This window comes from Oncorhynchus gorbuscha, linkage group LG06 (genome assembly GCF_021184085.1).
Source record: "Oncorhynchus gorbuscha isolate QuinsamMale2020 ecotype Even-year linkage group LG06, OgorEven_v1.0, whole genome shotgun sequence".
Taxonomy (NCBI): domain Eukaryota; kingdom Metazoa; phylum Chordata; class Actinopteri; order Salmoniformes; family Salmonidae; genus Oncorhynchus; species Oncorhynchus gorbuscha.
In genome coordinates this window covers 93,012,692-93,023,557 of record NC_060178.1, presented here as the reverse complement: position 1 = coordinate 93,023,557, position 10,866 = coordinate 93,012,692, and positions in this window count along the sequence as shown.

The following is a 10,866-nucleotide window of genomic DNA, read 5'->3' as shown; positions in this document are numbered from 1 at the left end:
CACAGGAATACGTTCCTGCATGGGCATGCCTGGCACTTATACCCTCGGAGCTGCTCCTGTTTGAAAGCACTTTTGCGCTGCCTGACTGCTAGCCCACCTGCTAGCCCTGCAATAATCCCCTATACTTAGCCACCTAACCGCAGTACTCTGTCCTACAGTTATGGAATATGGCCCTATAAATGGGTTTCACAAAACAGAGAGATACATAGAGATATAGATTGGGATTGGGAGAGAGAGAGAGAAAGGGAAATAGAGGGAAAGAGAGAGAGAGAAAAAGAGAGAGAGAGACAGAAAGAGAGGGGGAGAGAGAGAGAGCGAGAGAGCGGGAGAGAGAGAGCGTAAGAGAGAGAGAGAGAGAGAGAGAGAGGGAGACAGAGATAGAGAGACTTACAGAAAGGGTTGGATGGGTGCTGGGATCTTTTGTACACTACAGTGCCTCTTCTCCATGATCAGAATGGACTCATTAGTGTAGCGGCAGTTAAGTTGTTTTCTATTCAGCTGTTTTGAGCAAACATGGTTAGCAAGACTGCTCTACATAGCATTATAGATTAACTCTACATAAGCTTACTGTAAAAGCTGAATGAAAACAACATCTTGCAGAGATTGGAAAGACACTAAAGTTCACCCAGGAGTTACCGCAAGGATACTTCCCTCCTGTTTTATTGAATTCAGTGCCACCCTTGTCATCAGCGCCTCAGGGGGGTTGACAATATTGATTTGATGTTTTCCAAAGAGGACTGTGAGAACAGGGGAAGCTGATAGGACATGGTTGCGCCTTTCAACAACTGTCTTTTCTCTGCGGGATAAACAGCCAGAGAGGGAGCAGTCAGATCTCTTCCTTCATTCATTATATCAGCCTATATCAGCCTCCAGTTCTTTGAAAGGGACGAGTTGTCAAGTTCTGCATGATGTGCCATCCCTTATAACAGAAGGGCTGTGTGTGTGTGTGTGTGTGTGTGTGTGTGTGTGTGTGTGTGTGTGTGTGTGTGTGTGTGTGTGTGTGTGTGTGTGTGTGTGTGTGTGTGTGTGTGTGTGTGTGTGTGTGTGTGTGTGTGTGTGTGTGTGTGTGTGTGTGTGTGTGTGTGTGTGTGTGTGTGTGTGTGTGTGTGTGTGTGTGTGTGTGTGTGTGTGTGAGAGAGACATTCCATCCAGGTGAGTCAATAGGCCAGTTTCAAGAGCATCTCTTCAGCAGATAGCCCATGCACTGTATCGCCTGTAGTCCTGTACGAGCTCACTATCCGTCACCCTCTTCAAAACACTAAAATTGAGAAGTGTTGCTCATACAGTTTCACCAGAGACAGTGAGGTGCTAAACCAGGTCCATCCAACCCTGCTCCTGGAGAGCATCTGATTCTAATAATTAGCTGGTTGATTAACTGAATCAGGTTAGTTACAACTGGGATTGAAAACCTACAGGAGGGTAGTTATACAACAATATAGTTGGAGAGACATGTGCTAAAACATTGTGGAATGCTTTTAAACCATTGTGGAATGCTTTTAAACCATTGTGGAATGCTTTTAAAACATTGAACAAAGCTATTACTCTGAAATGTTTTCTATTTTTGTTTCACAAAAATAACTGTTTGGTAGTCAGCCACCTCTTTCTCTGTGACAGACAGGACATCAGTGCCAAAACCCTGATCCATACTTCCCAACAATACGTCAGCTTCTATGAAATAGGATTTTGGCTCCTCATGACACGACAAGTGATAACGTTTATATTTCCGGATCCCTCTTTGAAGAGACAGGACAAGTCGTCATAGGGACTTACCCAGGATGACAGACCATAATCTGCTGCTAAGCTTTGTACAGTTGTCTCCTTCCCACAGCTAGAACCTTACACAGGTGGGTAGGAATTCAACACGGAAATTCAACACACACGTGTGTGTGTGTGTGTGTGTGTGTGTGTGTGTGTGTGTGTGTGTGTGTGTGTGTGTGTGTGTGTGTGTGTGTGTGTGTGTGTGTGTGTGTGTGTGTGTGTGTGTGTGTGTGTGTGTGTGTGTGTGTGTGTGTGTGTGTGTGTGTGTGTGTGTGTGTGTGTGTGTGTGTGTGGTGTGTGTCATTCAACTGACCATAAAACATATCATTTTCATTTGAGTATTATTTATCCATTTATCAGTTTGACCAGAGAAGTTGAACAGAGAAGCTAATTCTGTTGTTTTTAACATCCTAAACAGCTTTGAGAGTACTCAGAGACAGGGAGCTACTGTCAATCATTTATTTTAGCTTTAAAGACTGGAGCACATTGACAGGCCCCTGGGTAAAAGTAACAGAAGGTCAATAGATATTGTCATTGGGTTTGGATTTATTTTCCTTATAGATGTGCTGTCATGCCACTGGTCAAAGTCATCAATACCTGCCAACATTGAATCCTAAAATGCAGTAGCATCAATATTTCATTGACTGTAAACACTATATAACAAAAATCCCTGCACTGGACTGTACTACACCTATCAGTTGTTCTGCTGTTAATACAATAATTCAGTCTGTCACCTCAGACTGCATGTCATCAGAGGCTTCTTTCCACTCTGCTAACGTAGTAAGCACAACAACAGCAACATCACCACAGTCTGCCACAGATAGCAGATGTGCTGATGATTCTAGTTGTTACGATAAACTAGGAGTGGTGGGTGGAATCAGGCGCAGAGAGCAGGGTTCAGTAGATTGTCAAATTTATTCACCGGCGCAACAAAACGGTCACGCCAACGCACAGGGCGCATACAATTTACCAGCCCAAACAACAGGACCAAAATAGTCCGGAGAATAAAGACACGAAAAAAACACCATCCAACAGAGTAACAAAAAACAAGCCCACACAAATACCCAGCGGGCCTAGTGCCCTTAAATAGCCTACAAACAAACACTAACACAAAACAGGTGTACCCAATAACCAGAAACAAACGGAAAGGGAATCGATGGCAGCTAATAGGCCGGCGACGATGACCGCCGAGCACTGCCCGAACAGGAAGAGGCACCATCTTCAGCGAGGTTCGTGACATTACCCCCCCCCCCGACGCGCGGCTCCTGCAGCGCGCCGACCACGGCCTCGAGGACGACCCAGAGGACGAGGCGCGGGGCGATCCGGGTGAAGGCGGTGGAAATCCCTCAAGAGGGAAGGATCTAAAATGTCCCTCCCCTGTACCCAGCACCTCTCCTTCGGACCGTACCCCTCCCAGTCCACGAGGTACTGCAGGCCCCTCACCCGGCGTCTCGAGTCCAGAATAGCTCGTACTGTGTACGCTCGTACTGTGTACGCCGGGGACCCCTCTAGAGCGCTGTACCCACTCCTCCACCGCAGGAGCATTGGTCTGACTCTGATGCCACGGAGCCAGGACCGGCTGGTAGCCCAGTACGCATTCGAATGGCGACATATTCGTGGATGAATGCCGAAGTGAGTTCTGGGCCAACTCTGCCCACGGGACGTACCTCGCCCATTCTCCTGGCCGGTCCTGGCAATACGACCTCAGAAACCTACCCACTTCCTGGTTTACTCTCTCCACCTGCCCATTACTTTCGGGGTGATAACCAGAGGTAAGGCTGACCGAGATCCCCAGACGCTCCATAAACGCCCTCCAAACCCGGGACGTGAACTGGGGATCCCGATCGGATACGATATCCTCTGGAACCCCATAGTGCCAGAAGACGTGGGTAAATAGAGCCTCAGCAGTCTGTAGGGCCGTAGGGAGACCAGGCAATGGGAGGAGATGGCAGGACTTAGAGAACCGATCTACACGACCAGAACGGTAGTGTTCCCCTGAGATGGGGGAAGATCAGTAAGGAAATCTACCGAGAGATGGGACCATGGCCGTTGTGGAACCGGGAGGGGTTGTAACTTCCCTCTAGGAAGGTGCCTAGGAGCCTTACTCTGGGCACATACCGAACAGGAAGAGACATAGAGCCTCACATCCCTAGCTAAGGTGGGCCACCAGTATTTCCCCCTAAGACCCCGCACTGTCCTATCTTTCCCCGGATGACCCGCAGACGGTAGTGTGTGAGCCCACTGAATCAATTTATCACGGACGCAGACCTCCCTCCTTTTTCCTCACAAAAAAGAAACTCGAAGAGACGGGTGACATGGAGGGCCGAATGTACCCCTGTCTCAGAGCTTCCGTGACATATGTCTCAATAGCCAGCGTCTCCTCCTGTGACAGTGGGTACACATGACTCCGGGGAAGTGCAGCGTTCTCCTGGAGGTTTATCACGCAATCCCACCATCGATGGGGTGGTAATTTGGTCGCTTTCTTCTTACTAAAAGCGATAGCCAAATCGGCATATTCTGGGGGAATGCGCACGGTGGAAACCTGGTCTGAACTCTCCACCGTCGTGGCACCGATGGAAACTCCTATACACCTATCCGAACACTCGTCTGACCACCCCTTAAGAGCCCCCTGTTTCCAGGAAAGGAGGGGATTGTGAATAGCCAGCCAGGGAACCCCCAACACCACTGGAAACCCATGTGAATCAATAAGGTAGAAACTGATCTTCTCCCTATGATTCCCCTGCGTTACCATGTCCAGCGGAATCGTGGCCTCCCTGACCAGCCCTGACCTAACGGTCGGCTATCTAAGGAGTGCACGGGGACAGGTGGGTCTATCTGCACTAACGGAATACCCAATTTACGGGCGAGTCCGCGATCCATAAAACTCCCAGCTGCGCCTGAATCGACTAACGCCTTATGCTGAAGAGAGTGGAAAACGCAGGAAAACAAAAAACAAAAACATGTGACCAACAGGGAGCTCTGGGTGAGTTTGGTGCTTACTCACTTGGGGTGGCCGAGAAGTGTTCCGCCGGCCAGCTCAACTCCCAGAGGAACTCCTTCAGCACCGGTCCGAAGTGTGTCCTCTCCGTCCACAATAGGAGCAGGAGGAGCCTCCTCCTCTGGTCTCCCTAGATGCAGCTCCTCCCAACTCCATCGGAGTGTGAGCGGGAGGGCTGGAAGGTGGAATTGACAGGACCCCTTCTGAACGCCCGCGGGCAGCTAGCAGGTTGTCCAATCAAATCGACATGTCTATTAGTTCATCCAGGAAGAGAGTTGTGTCCCTACATGCTAGCTCCCGGCGGACGTCCTCCCGGAGACTACACTGGTAATGGTCCATCAGGGCCCTGTCATTCCACCCAGCAGCAGCAGCTAGGGTCCTGAACTCCAACGCGAAGTCCTGCGCACTCCTCGTCTCCTGTCTGAGGTGGAATAGTCGCTCACCCGCCGCTTTGCCCTCTGGTGGGTGGTCGAACACAGCTCGAAAACGGCGGGTGAACTCCAGGTAGTTGTCCCGAGCCGAGTCCGGACTGTTCCAGACAGTGTTGGCCCAGTCCAGGGCCCTACCCGTTAAACAGGAGACGAGGAGGCTCACACTCTCCTCACCCGAGGGAGCCGGACGCACGGTAGCCAGGTAGAGCTCGAGCTGGAGCAAAAATCCCTGGTACCCAGCCGCCGCTCCACCGTACTCCCTCAGGGGGGAGAGACGCAGTGAGCTGGACCCAGAGGACGACGTAGGTGGAGTAAGTGGCGTCGGCTGTGGGGGAGCTGGGGTAGACGTCGGTAGACCACTCCTCTCCCATCGTTCCATCCTCTCCATCATCTGGTCCATCGCTGTACAGATCCGATGGAGAACAGCTGTGTGGTGATGAATGCGCTCCTCCATAGTGGGGAGAGGGGTGGTCGCTGCTCCTGCTGACTCCATTTAGAAGGTGCAGGCTTCTGTTAAAATAAACTAGGAGTGGTGGGTGGAATCAGGCGCAGAGAGCCGGGTTCAGTAGATTGTCAAATTTATTCACCGGCGCAACAAAACGGTCACGCCAACACACAGGGCGCATACAATTTACCAGCCCAAACGACAGGACCAAAATAGTCCGGAGAATAAAGACACGAAAAAAACACCATCCAACAGAGTAACAAAAAACAAGCCCACACAAATACCCAACGGGCCTAGTGCCCTTAAATAGCCTACAAACAAACACTAACACAAAACAGGTGTACCCAATAACCAGGAACAAACGGAAAGGGAATCGATGGCAGATAATAGGCCGGCGACGATGACCGCCGAGCACCGCCCGAACAGGAAGAGGCACCATCTTTGGCGTGGTTCGTGACACTAGTGGGCGAAACTATAAACAAAATGTTTCATACAGCTGAGTTACAGAATACACTAAACATCCCTCATGTCTCATCTTCCAGCTGAACAAGATGTATGACAGTTAGCTGATGGAGAGAAAACTGAGTCTGAAAGGAAGGATTCATGTTAGCTGAACAGGGCTCTTCATCAGATCACTGAGCTGGGTTTCTACAAGTCTAATTATATGAGCTGAACAGGGCTCTTCATCAGATCACTGAGCTGGGTTTCTACAAGTCTAATTATATGAGCTGACCAGGACTCTTCATCAGATCACTGAGCTGGGTTTCTACAAGTCTAATTATATGAGCTGAACAGGACTCTTCATCAGATCACTGAGCTGGGTTTCCACGAGTCTAATTATATGAGCTGAACAGGACTCTTCATCAGATCACTGAGCTGGGTTTCTACGAGTCTAATTATATGAGCTGAACAGGACTCTTCATCAGATCACTGAGCTGGGTTTCTACAAGTCTAATTATATGAGCTGAACAGGACTCTTCATCAGATCACTGAGCTGGGTTTCTACAAGTCTAATTATATGAGCTGAACAGGACTCTTCATCAGATCACTGAGCTGGGTTTCTACAAGTCTAATTATATGAGCTGAACAGGACTCTTCATCAGATCACTGAGCTGGGTTTCTACAAGTCTAATTATATGAGCTGAACAGGACTCTTCATCAGATCACTGAGCTGGGTTTCCATGAGTCTAATTACACTAAACAAAAAAAGAAACGCAACATTGAAAGTCCCATGTTTTGGTCCCACCCCCTAAGTTTTAGATGCACTATTGTTAAGTGACTGTCCCACTGGATGTCATAAGGTGAATGCACCAATTTGTAAGTCGCTCTGGATAAGAGCGTCTGCTAAATGACTTAAATGTAATGTAAATGTAATGTTTCATGAGCTGAAATAAAAAATCCCAGAAATGTTCCATATGCACAAAAAAAGTTTATTTCTCTCAAATATTGTGCACAAATCTGTTACATCCCTGTTAGTGAGCATTTATCCTTTGCCAAGATAATCCATTCACCTAACAGGTGTGGCATATCAAGAAGCTGATTAAACAGCATGATTATTACACAGGTGCATCTTGTGCTGGGGACAATAAAAGGCCACTCTAAAATGTGCAGTTTTGTCACACAACACATTGTCACAGATGTTTCAAGGGAACGTGCAATTGGTATGCTGACTGCATGAACGGCCACCAGTGCTTTCTCCTTTCCACCAATTTCCACCAGTGCTGTTGTCAGAGAATACCATAAGCTACCTCCAAAGTCATTTTAGAGAATTTGGCAGTATGTCCAACCGGCCTCACAACTACAGACCACGTGTAACCACGTCAGCCCTGGACCTTCACACCCAGGTTTTTCACCTGCAGTATCATCTGAGGGAACTGAAGCCAGGTTAGCACTACAGCAGCCCTCCAAAATAACACAGTAGAGTTGACTAGGGACTGTTGGGCTGCAGTCAGTAACAAGGGAATACAGATTGAACAGGGAAAGGCTGAGATGGAGCAAGGACAGGCTCAGGTTGAACAAGGACAGGCTCAGGTTGAACAAGGACAGGCTCAGGTTGAACAAGGTCATGCTCAGATTGAACAAGGACATGCTCAGGTTGAACAAGGGCAGGCTCAGGTTTAAAAAGGACATGCTCAGATTGAACAAGGGCAGGCTCAAATTGAACAAGGACAGGCTCAGGTTGAACAAGGAGAGGCTCAGATTGAACAAGGACAGGCCCAGATTGAACAAGGACAGGCTCATGTTGAACAAGGACAGATAAGATTGAACAAGGACAGGCTCAGGTTGAACAAGGACAGGCTCAGATTGAACAAGGACAGGCTCGGGTTGAAAAATGACAGGCTCAGATTGAACAAGGGCAGGCTCAGATTGAACAAGGACAGGCTCTGGTTGAACAAGGACAGGCTCAGATTGAACAAGGACAGGCTCAGATTGAACAAGGACAGGCTCAGGTTGAACAAGGACAGGCTCAGATTGAACAAGGACAAGCTCAGGTTGAACAAGGGCAGGCTCAGGTTGAAAAAGGACAGGCTCAGATTGAACAAGGGCAGGCTGAAATTGAACAAGGACAGGCTCAGGTTGAACAAGGAGAGGCTCAGATTGAACAAGGACGGGCTCAGATTGAACAAGGACAGGCTCAGGTTGAACAAGGACGGGCTCAGATTGAACAAGGACAGGCTCAGGTTGAACAAGGACAGGCTCAGGTTGAACAAGGACGGGCTCAGATTGAACAAGGACAGGCTCAGGATGAACAAGGACGGGCTAAGATTGAACAAGGACAGGCTCAGATTGAACAAGGGCAGTCTCAGGTTGAACAAGGACAGGCTCTGGTTGAACAAGGACAGGCTCAGGTTGAACAAGGAGAGGCTTAGATTGAACAAGGACAGGCTTTGATTGAACAAGGACATGCTCAGATTGAACCAGGACAGTCTCAGGTTGAACAAGGACAGGCTCAGATTGAACAAGGACTGGCTCAGGTTGAACAAGGACAGGCTCAGATTGAACAAGGATGGGCTCAGATTGAACAAGGACAGGCTATGGTTGAACAAGGACAGGCTCAGATTGAACAAGGGCAGGCTCAGATTGAACAAGGACAGGCTCTGGTTGAACAAGGACAGGCTCAGGATGAACAAGGTCAGGCTCAGGATGAACAAGGACAGCCTCAGATTGAACAAGGATAGGCTCAGATTGAACAAGGACAGGCTCAGGTTGAACAAGGACAGACTCAGGTTGAACAAGGAGAGGCTCAGATTGAACAAGGACAGGCTCAGGTTGAACAAGGACAGGCTCAGATTGAACAAGGACGGGCTCAGATTGAACAAGGACAGGCTCTGGTTGAACAAGGACAGGCTCAGTTTGAACAAGGTCAGGCTCAGCATAAACAAGGACAGGCTCAGATTGAATGAGGATAGACTCAGATTGAACAAGGACAGGCTCAGATTGAACAAGGGCAGGCTCAGATTGAACAAGGACAGGTTCAGGTTGAACAAGGACAGGCTCAGATTGATCAAGGACAGGCTCAGGTCGAACAAGGAGAGGCTCAGGTTGAACAAGGACAGGCTCAGGTTGAACAAGGAGAAGCTGAGAAAAAAAGAAGATTGCTACAGCAGTGGCCTTAAACAAACGTGCCATGAATTGCTATTCTGTTCTGAAATTAGTATTAGAGTGTGCGTGACTACCTTTATTTTTCTAAGTTTACCAACCATCAAGAGAGCATTCCATTAACTTTGTGTGTGTGTGTGTGTGTGTGTGTGTGTGTGTGTGTGTGTGTGTGTGTGTGTGTGTGTGTGTGTGTGTGTGTGTGTGTGTGTGTGTGTGTGTGTGTGTGTGTGTGTGTGTGTGTGTGTGTGTGTGTGTGTGTGTGTGTGTGTGTGTGTGTGTGTGTGTGTGTGTGTGTGTGCGTGCGTGCGTGCGTGCGTGCTTGCGTGTGTGCATGTGTGCGTATAGTGGAACATTCTATTTATCTTTTAGCCAACTGATTGTAACATAATGCATAGTAATATCTGTTGTAATATCAGCTTTACTGGTCCACTCTCCAGCCTTTCTCAGGTTACAGAGAAAACCCTAGCGCTTTGACTACAAGTCCCTATTGTAGGAGACAGATCCAGTTTCAGCTTTATTCCACTTGTGTTTTCTTTCCTCCTTTATTTCCTTGTTGCTTTTATCAGCAACAGCTGGGTTGGGTTTTAGCATTTAGTTTTCCTCCAATACTTATTGCATTCTACCTGGTGATGCACAACGTATCACCGGGGGCAAACTACCTGCCCTCCAGGACACCTACACCACCCGATGTCACAGGAAGGCCATAAAGATCATCAAGGACAACAACCACCCGAGCCACTGCCTGTTCACCCCGCTATCATCCAGAAGGCAAGGTCAGTACAGGTGCATCAAAGCAGGGACCAAGAGACTGAAAAACAGCTTCTATCTCAAGGACATCAGACTGTTAAACAGCCACCACTAACATTGAGTGGCTGCTGCCAACACACTGACTCAACTCCAGCCACTTTAATAATGGGAATTGATGGGAATTGATGTAAAATATATCACTAGTCACTTTAAACAATGCTACTTAACATAATGTTTACATACCCTACATTACTCATCTCATATGTATATACTGTACTCGATACCATCTACTGTATCTTGCCTATGCCGTTCTGTACCATCACTCATTCATATCTTTATGTACATATTCTTTATCCCTTTACACTTGTGTGTATAAGGTAGTCGTTTTGGAATTGTTAGGTTAGATTACTCGTTGGTTATTACTACATTGTCGGAACTAGAAGCACAAGCATTTTGCTACACTCGCATTAACATCTGCTAACCATGTGTATGTGACAAATATATTTGATTTGATCTGATTTAATTTGATATGTAACACCACAGGTACATTTCTGACTACGATCATCAGCATCTTGTAGTCTAGCTGCAGCTCCGACGTTAGGCTGCCGATGTGAGAAAGTTGACATGAGAAAAATTGAATGGTGGTCTGTCTGCATTTTCACCAAAGTCTCTTGAAGAGGGAGAGGGTCCGTTTATACAGCATACGGCTGATCACACACAGGCTTCTAGCTGAACACTGACCGCACCTGTCTGGCCCTGTTATAGCAGGGAGACGAGAGGTTAAATGTGTGTGCGATGGCTGTGCAGGCTGGCTCCATAGGGTGTGTGGCCCAGGAGGGATAACAGACTGACAGGTGGTTCCACAGGGTAGGGCCCCTTTACAGCCC